The sequence below is a fragment of the Sminthopsis crassicaudata genome, chromosome 3 (assembly GCF_048593235.1).
Source record: "Sminthopsis crassicaudata isolate SCR6 chromosome 3, ASM4859323v1, whole genome shotgun sequence".
NCBI lineage: Eukaryota > Metazoa > Chordata > Mammalia > Dasyuromorphia > Dasyuridae > Sminthopsis > Sminthopsis crassicaudata.
In genome coordinates, this window is record NC_133619.1 from 32503429 (window position 1) to 32518989 (window position 15561).

At 36.3% G+C, this 15561-nt stretch overlaps 1 protein-coding gene across 6 annotated transcripts in view; it reads left to right on the forward strand.

Annotated features, from left to right (window-relative positions):
* The window catches only part of NAALADL2 (N-acetylated alpha-linked acidic dipeptidase like 2), a 1407963-nt gene that overhangs the window by 471510 nt on the left and 920892 nt on the right, over positions 1-15561 (forward strand). Inside the window, exon 1 of one of the 6 annotated variants that reach the window (XM_074298224.1) lies at positions 682-1192. The exons of the other annotated variants lie outside the window; for them this stretch is intronic. The gene's annotated coding sequence lies outside the window, so the exon portion shown is untranslated. Of the gene's footprint in view, positions 1-681; positions 1193-15561 lie in introns of those variants that run through there. 6 annotated transcript variants of the gene reach the window in all.

A 15561-nucleotide genomic window follows, 5' to 3' on the forward strand; every position in this document is an offset into this window, starting at 1 on the left:
AAATTTCAGTTGGAGGTTAGTGACAATATTTATTTTTTTCCCTTCCAATTTCATGAACTCTGAAATCTATCAGTGGATCCCCAAAACCTGTGACCTTATTAAATTTGACTCCTTTAATCAATGAAGTGGCTGATGTCTAGACAGGTTCAAGAACTAGCTCACATTCCCACAATTCCTCACATCCAGAGCCAAATTAAGAAGTCACTCCTCTGTATTCCAGTCCAGAACTTTTTCCACTAGAAGCATTACCCACCCACAGGATCATTTTTAGAGAAATGTAGCACTTTAAATTTTGAAAGATTTGCTTTTCCCCTACTTGAATAGCAAAGTAATGCCTCATAAAGACCTCCATGTTTGAAATCTTTCTTTGCTCTATTCCTGGAGGCAGGCAGTCACCTGACCTCCGCTCCTCAGCCTGGCTGCTTTGGGACAGGGACCTTTCCCCATCTAGCCCTGGCTTCTTTCCCACCCCTAGTAAAATCAGCAGGTCTCTTAAGCTGCACGTTTATGTTTCATTCCAACCCCTTGACATCTCCTGGAAGGACCAGGGGCCCTTGGCCTGTGGATGTTTCACAGTATAGAGCCTTCAGTGTTAAATTATACTTGTCCCATTTAGCTAGTGAAAGATGGGGGGGGGGGAATGAAAACAGGAAGGTGCCTAAGTGTCTGTTTCTAAGACACAGCCTTAGGGTAGCAGTACTGTAGACAGCAAGGTGTCAGACCGGTTCTTCACGTCCATGATCCCTCTCTGTGGTGGGAAAGGAATCTGGGTATTCATCATCATAAAGCATGCCTCTGAGTGCTTTGAAATCACTTTAAGATTTCTAAGAGGAGGAACCAGTTTCTTATTCCTCCTCCTTTCCATCTCAAGGTAACACCTGGGAACTTTTACAAGCCCTTTAAGTGAGAGGACAGCCAAAGGGCTCTTATTGAAACTGTCAGTGTCTAAATTAGGGGAAGCAGATACACTTGTACTTGGCTATAGGTTAAAGAAGCCAAGGTCCTGAGCTGAGTGATTATTGAGGCTTCAAGATGGAGACACGGAGCCACTCAATACTGGGGAAGGGCTACCCCAGAGAATTAAGGTTCCAAGGACTCCTGGACTGAGAATGGATGAGACGAAACAGCTTTACACAATACCTCATTCTGAAGGTCTAGACAAGGACTTGAGTAACCCAGGAATTTCATCCAGGTAAAATGAGGAGGTATACTTTATTTATTTATTTGCTGAGGCAAATGGGGTCACACAGCTAGGAAGTGTTAAGTGTCTAAGGTCACATTTGAACTCAGGTCCTCCTGACTTCAGGGCTGGTGCTCTATCCATGCACCACTTAGCTGCCCCAGAAGATGGAGAATGTAAACTCTGTGAGGACAAAAGCTGTTCAATTTTATCTTTTCTAATGACTAACAAAAAACACGGCCAAGTCTTAGTAAATGTTGGTTGAAATGAATCTAAATAAACCCAGTCCTGGTCTAGTGGAAAGGGTCTTAGAACCAAGAACTAGATTACTTGTTTATGTTTTCTCCATAGAACAAATGCAAGGACATCTCTTTTCAACCTTATTTCATCTTAATTAAATGGAAGCTTCTTAATAGATTATGTCTGTTGTATCTCCACTGTTCTAGTGTCTGGCATCTAATGGGGTGTTTAATAAATGCTTGTTACCTGCCTGACTGTGTAAACTGCACATCACCCTCGATAGAAAGTTAGTGGCTTCCTCTCCTATTGTTTGTCTTTTTGCTTAGAACATAAGTTCCTTCAGATGCAGAACTGTTTCATTTTTGTCTTTGTATTTCCAGCGCCTGGCACAGTTCCTGGTACCTAGGAGGAGATTAATAATGTGTGTTAATTGATTGATGATCCTATGAATGCTTGAGTCCAGTGGGCAAAGGAGAGAATGGTAGGACACTTGAATTAGAGTAAGTTAGTTGTAGAGACCCCTATACACACGCAAAAAGAAATCAAACAGAATCCTAGTCTTTACAAGAGATTTTACCCCATATCCACCCCCCCAAAAAATCCAATGTTTGAATAGAACAGAAGAAAGAGATGATTCAAGTGTGGGGGAAGGGGACAGAACATTCTAATATTTTGACATGTCGATTCCCGAGCTTGTTTCTGTACCCTTCAAAATGGTTAGTGTCTGACTACTTTGGGTTGAATCATATTTCTTAGGTAGAAATACTGTTGTTTTAGAGGGAAAGTTTTAAAACTTTAATTAACGTAGTCATAAAACTTTTCCACAGAAAAGGTGTTGCATAACTCCAAGGTGACATAATTATTAAAAGACTATTATTAATTTTCCATTATGATTTTTTTTCATGCACAGGGGAAAAATGTATCCATCATTGAATCAGCACCTTATGCCTTCTTAGAGGAATGAGACATACGTGTAGTGATAATATTAGGATTATGTGTGTGTAATGACTCTATAATTATTACATGGTATGATTTTTTTTTTCTTCTTTGGGTTCTGGAAATAGTTTAAACAAATGTAGATAATAAAGTAAGCTAGTACTATGTCAATTGTTTTCCTCTACTCCACCCCCCTCTTCTCTGTCTTTGAGGGCTCTTAACTAGACACGTCCTGGACTCCTCATCTGAACATCTTATACTTGGCATCTAAGATGGAAAGAAATCAGTCTCCTTGACACAATTGACAGAGCTTCTGCTCTGATGAGGGTGAAAAATACATAAAAGGACATTGAGCTGCTTTTTATCCCTTGAGCTCCTAATCTCTCTCCAAGAAAAGTATGTGTAAATAGTTTGCCTTGACAATCCCTACTTTGTTGCCAGAGATAGATTTATTTAACCGTCTTCCACAGTTGAACACTTCTGAGGAGGGATTCATAAATGCCCTTGGTTCATTTGGATTTAAAATCCATCCACCTGTCTTTCTTAAACCCCAGATCAGGGGAACACAGGTCATTCAGTGTGAGCTAAAAAATAAAATGTGGTATTACTTAGAGGATAAAGCATAAGAGCCCATATAAAAGAGACTTGGATCTGGAGAAAAGCAAACTGACTTTAAAGATAGTTGAATCAATGACATGTATTTGTGGGATCAGGAGAGCAAAAAAGTATTCAAGCACCAGATCTTTTCTTTATTCACACCCTGACAAGGAATCTCCTGCCATCTTTGGAGATCTCTTCCAGCCCTGTGCTTCAGTTCTCTTCTAATTTTGCAAGAGGTTCTTTTTAAACTAAATGGAGGAAAAGCCAAAAGAAAGTGTCTTGATGGTAAGTTTTGAGATTTCTTTCATTATCAGTCCTTTCAGTTCCTTTAAGTCAGAAGTTGGTGAGTTCCTCCTTAGAGATAATGATGAAAAGCTTGTTGGTAAGAATAATCAATTAAGTCTGTGAAGTCTATGAAGAATAGGGATTGGATTTGTGTTTTACTGATGTAGAGGACTCCCAGGTGAGGGAAACTCTCTTTACCAATGAAGATTAGCCTTTTTAATTTATTATCTTAGAGTTGCCCTGGGCCATGGATGGGTTAAGTGAGTCACCAAGAGTCACAAGGCTGGTATGAGGGCAGGAACTTGGTTTCAACTCATGTCTTTCTGGATTCAAGTTTGGCTCCCTAGACACCATACTACACCGCCTCCTGTACTTTTCAAACTTTAATGTATTAAATATGTGTGTGTGGTTGTTATTGTTGCTGTTATGTCATTAATATTATTGAATAGCAAGTGTTTGTTCACCTTGTGCTGTTTGCAAGACATAACGCCAGGTTCTAGGGATTGCAAAGGCAAAACTTAAAGCGTCCCTGCCCTCAAGTGTCTTACTGTCAACTGAGGAAATGTACTATATACACCAAAAAAAATATTGTAGAGTGCACTGGAGAGAAGAGAGTGCTAAATACTCTGAAAATGAGGAAAGACTTCACAGAAGAGAGGCATTTTGCCTTGAAAGCAGAAAGAATTCTAAGAGATGGGGATGAGGAAGGCAGGCATTCTACTTATGGCTGATGGCTACCAAAAATGGAAAAGAAAAGTGGAAAATGGAATAAATTCTTATTTAGTGGAATGGCTACGATTCCCTAAACCTAATCCTAACCTGATTCCTGACTGTAATCCTAACCCTAGCATGGGGATCATTTTACAGAATGACAGGAAATATAAAAAAATTGAGACGCTTTTTTTAGTTTTTTAGCAAAGAGTGTTTCCATATCAGGAATTGCCTATAAAGATAAGATGGCAAGTCTGGACCACACATACATGTTACTATATGAAACATTAGATATACAAAGACAACTTGTATTTCTTTGATCACTTTAACTTTCTTTTCTTCTGCCCTCCCTTCATGCTACTGATTTTTTTTTTTAACATGGCATTGTTTTTATTGCTTTCCTTTTGCTTTCTTTTCTCTGGATTTCTATCTTTCCATATTTCTTTGTCATTTCTGTACTTGTGTACTCTGTTGTTAATGCACTGTGCTTAATAGCATCCTTGAGTGTGAATAATGCTACTAGTGAGATCCTTGAGGAATAATGCTACTAGTGAGATCACTGAGTCAAAGGCTTTGGATAGTTCTGTAGTTCTTAATGTATATTTTCATAATGCCTTTCAAGAAGAATGCACCAATTAGTTGGATAACTATACAGGGAAAACCACTTCTTCTGCATTATAAATGAATTATATTTCACAAACATGAGCCTAGAAATAGTGTCTTTATTTTTGAACTCGGTATTGATTCTCATCAGTCTCTCAGTTGCCAAATTTTATTAGTTTCTATAGTTTCCATCCATCCTGCCTAGATGCATGTGCTCTCTCCTTATGTCTGCCTCATAGATCCTTAGTTTTCTTCAAGACTCGGTTCAAATCCTTTTTTTCTGTGGGTACCGTTTCTCAGCCCTCCAGCTATTATAACTTTCTGCTATGGGGTCACCTTTCATTTCCTCTATTATTTTCTATGTATATTTATGTGCATGTTGTCTCCTCCGGGATGTTCTCTGATATATTCTTAATGCTTAATATAGTTCCTACCACATGGTAAGCACTTGATATAGACTTGTTGATTAATTGTCATTTGGCAGCTTTATTTCTCACTCTTCCCTTGCAATTATTCTCTCATCTTGCTGTTCCCCAACTTTGGCCTTCTATCACCTGCCTCTGTGACTGGGGAGCAGACTGCTATTCCCCATGTCAGGAGTACAATCTCTTCTGATCTTTACCTCTTAGAATTCCCAGCTTTCTGCAAAACTGAACTTAAGTACTAACTGCTAAGAAAAAGTATTTTCTGATGTCAAATTGAAAGCTTACATTTTACCTTTCCCTCTACTTATTCTATCCATACCAATCAAAGAACCCACCTCATGTTGCCTGCTTAATATATGCTTGTTAATTGATTAATGAGTATTTAGATATTGTATTCTCAACTCACCTCCATCCCCAGCAGGAGAAAGTCAAGTCACAGAAGACTCTTGTCATTAATCTTAATATCCCCAATACTTAGCACAGTTCCTGAAATCTAGTCAACACATAACAAATGTTTTGGATTGGACTAGTTGAGATTGACAGATTTTATATTGAGAAAACCGTAAAATTTGAGCCATTCAAAAGAAAAAAAAAAAAAAGAAACTGCTTAATCAGGAAAATAAAAATACATTCTTTCCATCTCATGATTCCTAGTATATGAAATATGAGCTTTGAGTTATGGGTGGCTGACAAGTTTTAATGTACATAATATAACTAAATATGTTTCTCTATTGATTCCTATCAAATTTTGAAAGGATGGCTTAGATTTACTCTGAGTAAGAGAGAAATTGATTGGGTCCCCCTTGGTCATTTTTGAGGGTCAGCTATAATTACAAGGGTAGAAAAAGTGCATATCATGGTGTTAGTAATATTTATTCAACATTATGCATCTCCTACTGAATCCTCTGAGATCAGTAAAAATGATTCTGCCTTCTCAGCTTTTTTTTTCTACTTCTTAGTTGAGTAGGAATTTAAAAACAAAACTGCAGATCTAATAGCTGGAACATGTAGAAACTGGAGAGACTGATTTTTAGTTCAATTTTACTTACAAGTCGACTCATTTTGGCATAACCTTGCTCTCCAAGCTGTGAAATTCAAAAGATCACTTTTATATATTCTTGCCTTGACCTTCTTCCCCATGTATTATTTTTCTTTCGGTATTCTAGATTTCTTTTAGGATTTTTTCTTTTCCCTTTTACACATTAGAAAGCTGGCTGATGTTGTGCTGAAAGTCAGTGAGATGGGTTATTAAATTACTATAATATATTTATGAAAATGTCCAGATAATGTGAATTATTAATCTTCCCTATGCTGATGGTGATAGATTCTTTAAAAGGTTTACAAAAGGTCATTTCATACAATGAATTGAGAGTAATTGCCTGACTTCATGAGGTTTTCCTTTACAATTCTTTACTGGTCATTCACTAGTTTCTTCTCATCAACCAAGTTTTCATCATCCTTTAATTCGTTTGCAACCAAACCTCTTCTTAAATTGTCATTTTCTATGCTTTGCAGTCATGGACAGATAGAAGAAGGGAAGGGAGTGAGGTAAGAAGGAAGGGAAAAAGGGAGGGAGGGAAGAAGAAAGAAAAGGAGAAAAATGGACAGGAAAAGGAGGTAAGGGTAGAAGCAAAGGAGGTAGGGGAAGAAGAAAAGAAAAAAAAGAAGGAAGAAAGGAATGAAAAGTGAAGGAAGGCACAAAGGAAAGAAAGGAAGGAAGGAAGGATAGAAAAAAAAGAAAAAAGGAAGAAGGAAAAATGGAAGGAAGAACATAAGAAAACAACTCTTAAAGGCTTCTCTCATATGTTCCAGGTATTAAGATAAGCATTATAAAATAGTAGCTCCTTTCATCTCATAATTACTCTGGGAGATAAATAGAATTATTAGTCATATTTAACAGTTGAAGAAACTAAGGCATACAGATATTAAGCTACCTGTCCAAAGTCACACAGCCATAAAGTATCTGAGGCTATATTTGAACACAGGTATTCCCACTACCTGTTCCAGCATGCTCTATCCACTGCTCTCCCAGTTGCCTAAATACAGCATCATTAGAAGAACTGTAAATGAACAATATAATGGTAAGATGATAGAGTCCAAGATTTGTGAAGTATTAGAAGTAAATGTGTTCCTGGTTGAGCAGGGATAAGTGGTCTGAGTCATTTGCTTTGGGGGGGATGGATGGTAGTTTGCCAAAAAGATTAAGAAGATCATGCTAAGTAACTTCTACCAACATACTCATCTCAAAGGGCCCTTTTTCAGGCTAGTGACTGTGCTGACTAGGAACCAAACTAAGATGTAAAGGAGATATGATCAAGGCAACAATAGCTTTCCTAGCAATCTTGGGAAAATTCCGACTACTCTTCTGCTTTGGAACACACTCTTCAGAAAGCTGTTCCTGCATCAGGAAGTGTTTCCTTGTCTTGAACCATCAGAAACATAATGGGTCCACTGTCCCCATGCTTGTTGTTGGAAACAGATCACTTCTCAGCCTGACCTGTGAGATAAATAGGTAACTAAATAATATATAGATTAAAATTATTTAGTACTTACTATATTCCAGACACTGTGACAACTGCTGATGATAGAGACAATTAAGCAAAACAGTACCTTCCCTCAATGACTTGTGGTCTGATAGAGAGGCAAGACAAGACATAAAAAGGAGAGATAATGAAGAAGTGGAGAGGTTGAGTGAGGAGAAGCTTAGAGAGTTGGGTCAGGTGTGGAATGAGCATGACTGGGGCAGTAACAGTCTGGGTGAATGGGGTTACCATTTAGCAGAGCCAGATCTCAGGGTGGAGGGTTTTCCAAGCTTACATGGTAACTGGCCAAGAGGTAGTCTGCAGAGTTTAGTCATAAGTAAAGCTTGCAAACAATTTCTTGCTCCCCATCTGGCTTTCACTTTATGAAACTATACTTTAGTCAAGCTGGAAGAAGTCCAGGTGAGTGTTATTAGAATGGCGAAAAGACTGGAGAGTAGGTCTTAGGAGAATTGGTAGGAAGATCTGGAAATGTTTAACTTAAAGAAGAGAGAACATGAACTCGTTATCTGTCCATAAATCTCTTTGATAGTTTTTATACCACTGGTAATATGTTGCAACCTACTTACCATCGATACATCTTTCCATTGTTCATAAAATAGCCTAGAAATTCATTTTTCAGAAATAGTTACATGGTATCAGTGGAAAGAATACTATTTAAAGTACAAGGCTTTGAGGAGTGATTGAATGACCACAAACTACTCCTTGAAATGATTTCCCCAGAGCAATAATGTCCTTTATGCTTCTCCGTTATTGTTCCTTACTGTCCCATGTCCAAGAGATATGTACCAAAGGTAAAGCTCTATGAAGTCTAGCCTTTAGTCTGGGTATCTACGTTCCTACTCCATTTGCTTTTTTCCATATTGTTTCAAGAGTTCCATGAATTCTTGTGGATAATTATGGGTTTCAAATAAGAGACTCTGAAATTTTGGGGCATTAAGATAATGAATACAATATGATTAAAAGTCACAAGAAGCTGAAGGATCTCATCATCCATAGAGAATCCTTCTTCAATTTGGACTCAAGGCTGGATGACTTCCTCTTCAGCAACAAATCCTTGTGACTAGTTTAATCCAATAATCCAAACCATCCATTCAGCATTATCTCTACTGTTTTTTGTCTTTTGAGCAATTTTGTGTGATTTCCAATATATTGGTGGAAGATCTCTAATTTTCTAGAAAACCTTTAGGATGGTATTTTACATTACTGAATCAAATGCTTAAAAAATAGTCAATACTTTACTAACCCATTATATTCTCTATACCTTTCAGACAGTTTCAAGATTTTCATAAGGATATGGTCTACCAACAATATTCTTCATGAAAAATTACCTTTGTCCTTCTCAATATGCCAATATGTGTAGATTATTTTCATAAATATGTGTGTATTTGTTCATTAGTCTGTCAATTAGCCATCTGTTTAATCATCGATCATCAATCACTATGTTTGTGTTGTTTTGTTTCAGAATTGTGATTTCATAAGTGTAGGAAATTTGCTGTGAAAAAGACCTCTCGATTCATCTGAGCAATTTGTCTATAATCTCATAATATTACTGAATTTCCTATGGCATGGAAAGCTTGTGATACATGATTTCCCTACTTTATATAGATCAAAGACAGAACTTGAACACAGACATTGATGCCTCTAAGATCTGCCTTCCATTTCCTACACTATGGTGCATTGAAGAACTTTATAGATAAGGAAAGTAACAGAGGATTTAAAACCATGACTAAGGCTGAGGGACATATGTATTTTTCCAGATACCAATATTTGGGATGGATAACCCTTTCTTTCCCCAAAACTGAAGCTAGAAGCTGGAATTAGACCACCTACTCCTAAGTCTCTATTCTCTTCTCTTGTACACTCTTTTTTCTTAATCACATTTTCATCGCCATTCTCCTCCTCCCTGGCTTTCCCCAGTATCTTTTTTTTTTATTCCTCTGTCCTCTATTGTTAATTTTCCTTCATTCTGGATTTCTTTCTCTCACATTTCTTTGCTCTTTTAATGGTCATTAGAACCTAACTTTCTCTTGAAGACATTGCATCTCTTCTCACCTTTTCTCAGGCAACCTGTCTTCCTCATATCTCTTCACAAAAAGGAGTTAGGATTTTCCTAACTGCTAGCATTCCTAATGCTATTTTAGCCCCTACCTTCCCTTGGTTAATTAGCTACCATGTCTTCTTTAAAATTCACTCCATCCAGCCCACATTCTTCTTGTCATCACCTATTGACCTCCAATTTATCATTCCTTCTAAGTAATATTTTTTTAGGAGTAAAGTTATTTAGGAGTAAAAACAAGATAGATTTTGTATCAGAGTCAATTTTTCTCTTTATCTCCCCTGCCTAATTCAATCATCCTGGTTTCCAAGTTTCATAATGTCTTCAATTCCCAAGACAACTTCCTTCTTGACTATCTTCTCCACTTTTGGGTTCAATCATTCCTTAAAAACTTTCTTGTTCTAGGTGACCAAATTCCTAGATATGATTCCAGAATCCCTTGTTGTTTCCTTGGTTTTCTTTTATCAGTGGTAATATTGCTCACTACTTTTTCCAAGTATTGGTATCTCCCCTCTTTTAGATCTCACTGAACATTCAGTGCCTTCAAACTTGTCCTTCTCTGGCATGGGCTTTCTCTCTCCATTCTTGATCTAGTCTAGCTTTCCTTAAAGTCTTTGTTATTTTTAATATGATTTCTAATTCATTACTTAATACATTGGAAATTGTAATTTTCAAATTATAGAGAATATTTTATTATGGTAATTTTGACAAATCATTTCCATTTTCATCCTGTTTTGTATCTATTTGGTGCTATTTTCTAGGTCCGTAATATTTTTCCAAAAGTATAAAGGCTAGAGGATCAATTTCTTTTATGTATGTATATACACACATATATATGTATATATTATTTCTTTTACTTAGCAACAAATGACTTTCAGAGCCAGCAATTTGGTGGTAAATTAATATCTACTCTAGAAAAGGAAATGAGATCTTATGCACAAACTTATATATATGCAAATGATATTTATTAAGGATATTATTTACAGCTGACTAATCTTAGGAAATCTGGAGCAATGAGCCACCACAAGTTTGGGTCTCAGAATGAGGCTGTAATAAGAGTCTGGCACACTGGGATTCAGATTAGTTTGCAGAGGATGGGAACAATAGCCAGGTGGGTGGGTAATAACCCAGGACAGCTTTCCAACTTCTCCCCTTTTTACAGAAAGTTCAAATATGTGCCACATTTCAATCAATACTCATACTTCCCAGGGATTATAGAGCAGTGATTGGTGGGGAAGTAAGGCAAGCGATGTTATTTCTGTTCCCAGATTTTTGCTTTGGGATCTTTAAGTACTTTAAATGGTTGGGAGCTTTAAGGAGGAAGAAAAGGAAACCTAACTTTGGTCATGATATGAATTTCTATTTAGCTGTTCATTTCCTTCAGTCATTTTAAAGAGTATACAGAGTATCTGTGTATGTGTGGGTAGTAATTCATTAATATTCATTTATTACTTGAGGCTAGTATTATGATGCAGTAACTTGCTGGTAAATATTTAACAATCAGCCCCTCCAAAAAAATTGTCCCATGACATGCCTTTCAGTTTAATCTTCATTAACATCTTTTCATTCACTTTCTTAAATCTAGACAGTCCTATTTTCAGCATTTGACAATTTCTCAGAATAAAAATTTAACAATTGGCTCTTGAGAAATGTCTAAAGCTGGCTCCAGCTTTCTCTTAGAACTGCAAACTATGAGATGAACCAGCAGGCAGTTACAAATGGATGTGTCTACATGCATTTTCTAGCAAGTGATGTCGATTCATTGAAATTCACAAAAGAATGATCTCTCTTTGAGTTATAAAACTACTAAATAGCCACCATATGTGTATAGACTTTATGGAAGAATTATAGTAATCACAAACCAGACTATGGAATGAATTCTGACAGATAAGGTTTAACTGGTCTTGCTGTTCGGATCCACTTCCAGCTTTCATCCTTTAAATGTTCTTAAGATAATCTAACTGAATTTGGTCTCTTACCAAGCATTCTGTAAATTGTTTTTTTCCCCTACTACCAATTCTGAGTTTTATGAGACAATACTCTTCATAATCTTCCATTTTCTTCCTCTGTAGGCTTATATGAAATATTTTATATTTCTAAAATGGTAAGAAGATTAAAGATTTGCTGGCTGAGATGTGATTTATGCTCTTGATCACTGTATTTTGCATCTGCTTTATGTAAGTTTAGCTGGCTTAGGAAATGGTGACTGCCTGGGTCAGTGTATATTCCTTTATCTAATTTTTGAATGTCAATAGTTTCTTTAAACATATGAGGTTGGAAATGTTTTAATTCTATAGCATATTTTTTTCCATTTTTTATTCTTCTAACCTGTAATAAATTATGATGTTTGTTCTAACAAATAGGATTTGGGAAGAATAATTTTATCATAGGCTGCACTTTTCCCCCACCCTGATGTTTATAAATATGAGTGTAACCTATAATCATGCTTATGGACCACAAATTTTTAAGGTGGAAGCAACCTCACAGAGGTAGTTAGGTTGCCCAATGGATAGAGCACGTGGCCTGGAGTCAGGAAGACTCATCTTCCTGAGTTCAAATCTAGCATCAAACACTTAATGCTTGTGTAACTCTTGTCAAGTCATTTAACCCTATTTGCCTCAATTTCCTGACCAGGAAAAGAAAGTGGAGATGTAATGGCAAACCACTCAATTATCTTTGCCAAGAAGACCCCAGATGGGGTCACATGGAGTTAGATATGACTGAAAAAAACTAAACGATAACAAAGCTTCACTGTTTCATCTAATACAATCCTTTAATTTTATAAATGAGGAAACTAAAAACCATTGAGAAAATGGATAAAAACAACAAGGATTAGGGGCTCCTCATCTTATAGATAAAGAAACAGAGCCTGAACCTTATAGCATCAGTTTCTCTGTCTGTAAAATGGGAATAAATGGGGAATAAATGATGCTGTCTCCGCATCAAGGACCACATGAAATGATGTTATAAAATGCTTTACAAGCCTCAAAGTATTCTATAAATATTAGTAATTAAGAACCAGGAAAACCATATATACAATGACTACTATAATTGAAAATATCTACAACAATAGAGTAATCTGAAGTAATGTTGCAAAATTACAAAGAGCAAGCATGGCTCCAAATAAGAGATATAAAAAGAGATTCCTCATTCATCTGATTAGGTGGGAAAGAAAGGAGAATCCATCGGTATGAAACTTTGTACATGTTGTCAGATTCTGTTTTCCTTTCTTTAGCTTTTATTTTTTCTTTGGTTGAATTTTAAAAAAAATATTTTTCTAAGGGATGGGAAGGTAATAAGTATATATATATATATATATATATATATATATATATATAACACCTGATCGTTGATCGTTGATAGGCACTGTACTAGGTACTTATGTAAATATTATTTCATTGGATGATTGAGATGGAAGGGAAGGAGGGATTTAGGAAGAAATATAGCTGGTATAAAAACAAAAATGTCATTAAAAGCATTTTCAAATAAAAGTTAAACATTAGCCATCATTATTCTTATTTCATAAGATTATCTGTTTATGGGAAAAATAGGATTTGAATCCAAGCATTTTATCCACACAAACAAGATTTGAACACAACCATCTTTTCCCCTCCTCACCCCCCCACACACAATCCCAAAGAATGAAGGTAATTACTTTTCCTGTACCTAGGTAGAGAAGAATTGAAATGGAGAAAAATGTAGATGAGAAGGGCAGGGCTTATCTCCGGGCACCATCTACATTCTTGTCAGCATATAAAGAAGGCATATTATGCTGTAACCATTGCCTTTTTTAACCAAAGGAAAAATTCGAAAATATCCCACAAATCCCAGAATTCTATTGCTTGCCCCTCTGCATATCATTTTATTGAAAAGAGAATGGGGGTGATATTATTCTTTTTAAAACTTTTAAAACCCAGTCTCAATAATTGGAAAAAGCATAGATATTCTGCAAAGCTTTCTGGGCCACGTATAAAAAAGGATGATTCTTTGCCTTTGTTCTGAGATGAGCACTTTTCTATGGAACTGCCATGAATGGCAGTTTGTACACACACAGGTGCTGTTTTTCAGAACAGTCTTGAATTATACGGTCCCACCTATCTTATCATCCCGAAGATATAAGGATCATTCTTATATCGCTGGCACTTTTATTGAATGCAATAAAGCTCTGGAGTGCTTTGGGGGTAAATGTGATCTCCTAAATTCCTGATCGGTTTGACCATTTACCTTCGCTCGAAAGTCATAGGTGGCTGTAGACTGATAGAAAGGGATGTAAATTCACCTCCCCAAAATGGACTGTTAGAAAACTTGGTAAACAGTCATTGCTTTATGGATGCCAGAATTGTGTGTTTTTCCCCCCTTCAGTGTTCCTGACTTAACAAGTCACATGTAAAAGCTGTCAGCTCTTTATATTATACATAAACATAATAAAAAATGTTACACCACATAACTTTGACTTAGTCGATAATTCCAGGCTTAGCCTAAGGCTCTGAAATGAAAATTATTCCTGTTACACTTTTTAATTATGCCATAAACTTTGTGAAATAGCTATTGATCTTCAGTATCTGGCATGAGCAAAGTTTTTTTTTTTTTTGTTTTGTTTTTTTTTTTTTTTTTTTTTTGGTTTTGTTTTGTTTTGTTTTTTTCCCCTTGTTACCCAGGCAACAAGTCTGTCATGGGGGACTGAAAACTGCTGAAAACTTAAAGACACAGCAGCCAGGCCCTGAAGTACAATTAGCTTTTTAGTTACCCGGATGTTTGTCTGCCCAAAAGTACTTTATAATTAAAACAAAATTATGGACATTCAAGTCTTCCAGATAATAGAAAACACACCTTTGGGATGACACTAACGCTAACCCTAGTGAAGTCCTTGATCTTTTTTTCATGTTTCTATACCAAGAAAAAAGAGGACTTCACTATCTTTCCCTTTGTTATTCCAGGGGGCTCCTTATTTCATAGGTTTGCAGCCCCTAAAGAAGAAATTCAACCTTTTCTTTTTGATCTTTGCCAAACCAAAATTCCTAGATTCTTACATATCATGAGTGGTTTGTACACTTTCACAACATCCAGTGAGGGTAACCCACTATCTCACTATTTTAGAGTAACTGAATTTGCCAGGAAGGTTTTTTTTGGTCACATGAATCTTTGAACCTTTCACTAATTGTTTTGAGTTCTGCCTTCTGAGACCAAACAAGGCAATTCTAATGTTCCTTCCCCTAATTCTTCACATGCATGTCTTTAAAGACAGAGATTTTGACCTCCTCTGAACTGAATATTTTCCATCTTTCCTTTTTGAGCTTTGCCAAAGTTAAAAAAGCTTTTCCTTGAGCTAAATAGCCTTAGTTACTTCAACTGATTTTCATATGGCATAATCTCATGTTTCTGAACCAACCTAGTGACAATCTTCTACACACTCTGCAGATTAACTGTCTCCTTCCAAAAATACGGCCCCCAGAAGAGAAAATTATGAACCCTTTATTTTAGGGCCTTAAACAGGGCTGAGACTAATACAACTAATATCTCCTCTACCCAATCTGGATATTATATTCTCTTAATAAAACATAAGCTCCCTTTAGATTTTTATTTATGGGAAGGAGATTCATATCATGTAAATTTGCTGACACATGTTGAACTTGTAGTCCCTTTTGCTAAAAAGGTGATTTCCAGATAAAATGAAATCCAGACACACATCCCTCACCTGATTGTGGTGAAACTGATGTTTTGAATCTGAATCACTTTATATTTGCCTCATTTTAAGAGATAGATATGTAAAGATCAAATAATTATGTGTAATTTTATATGAATATCCTTATATTTATCTCATATTAAATGGCAGCTTACTGGATTCATTGCAATATTTTAGCCTACCAAGGAAATTTTCAATTTGACTTTGCCATCCAGAACATTAGCTAGTCTTCCTAGCTTTGTGCCATCTGCAAATCCTAAGGGAATTAGCAATTATTACTAATGTTTAATAGCATAAGG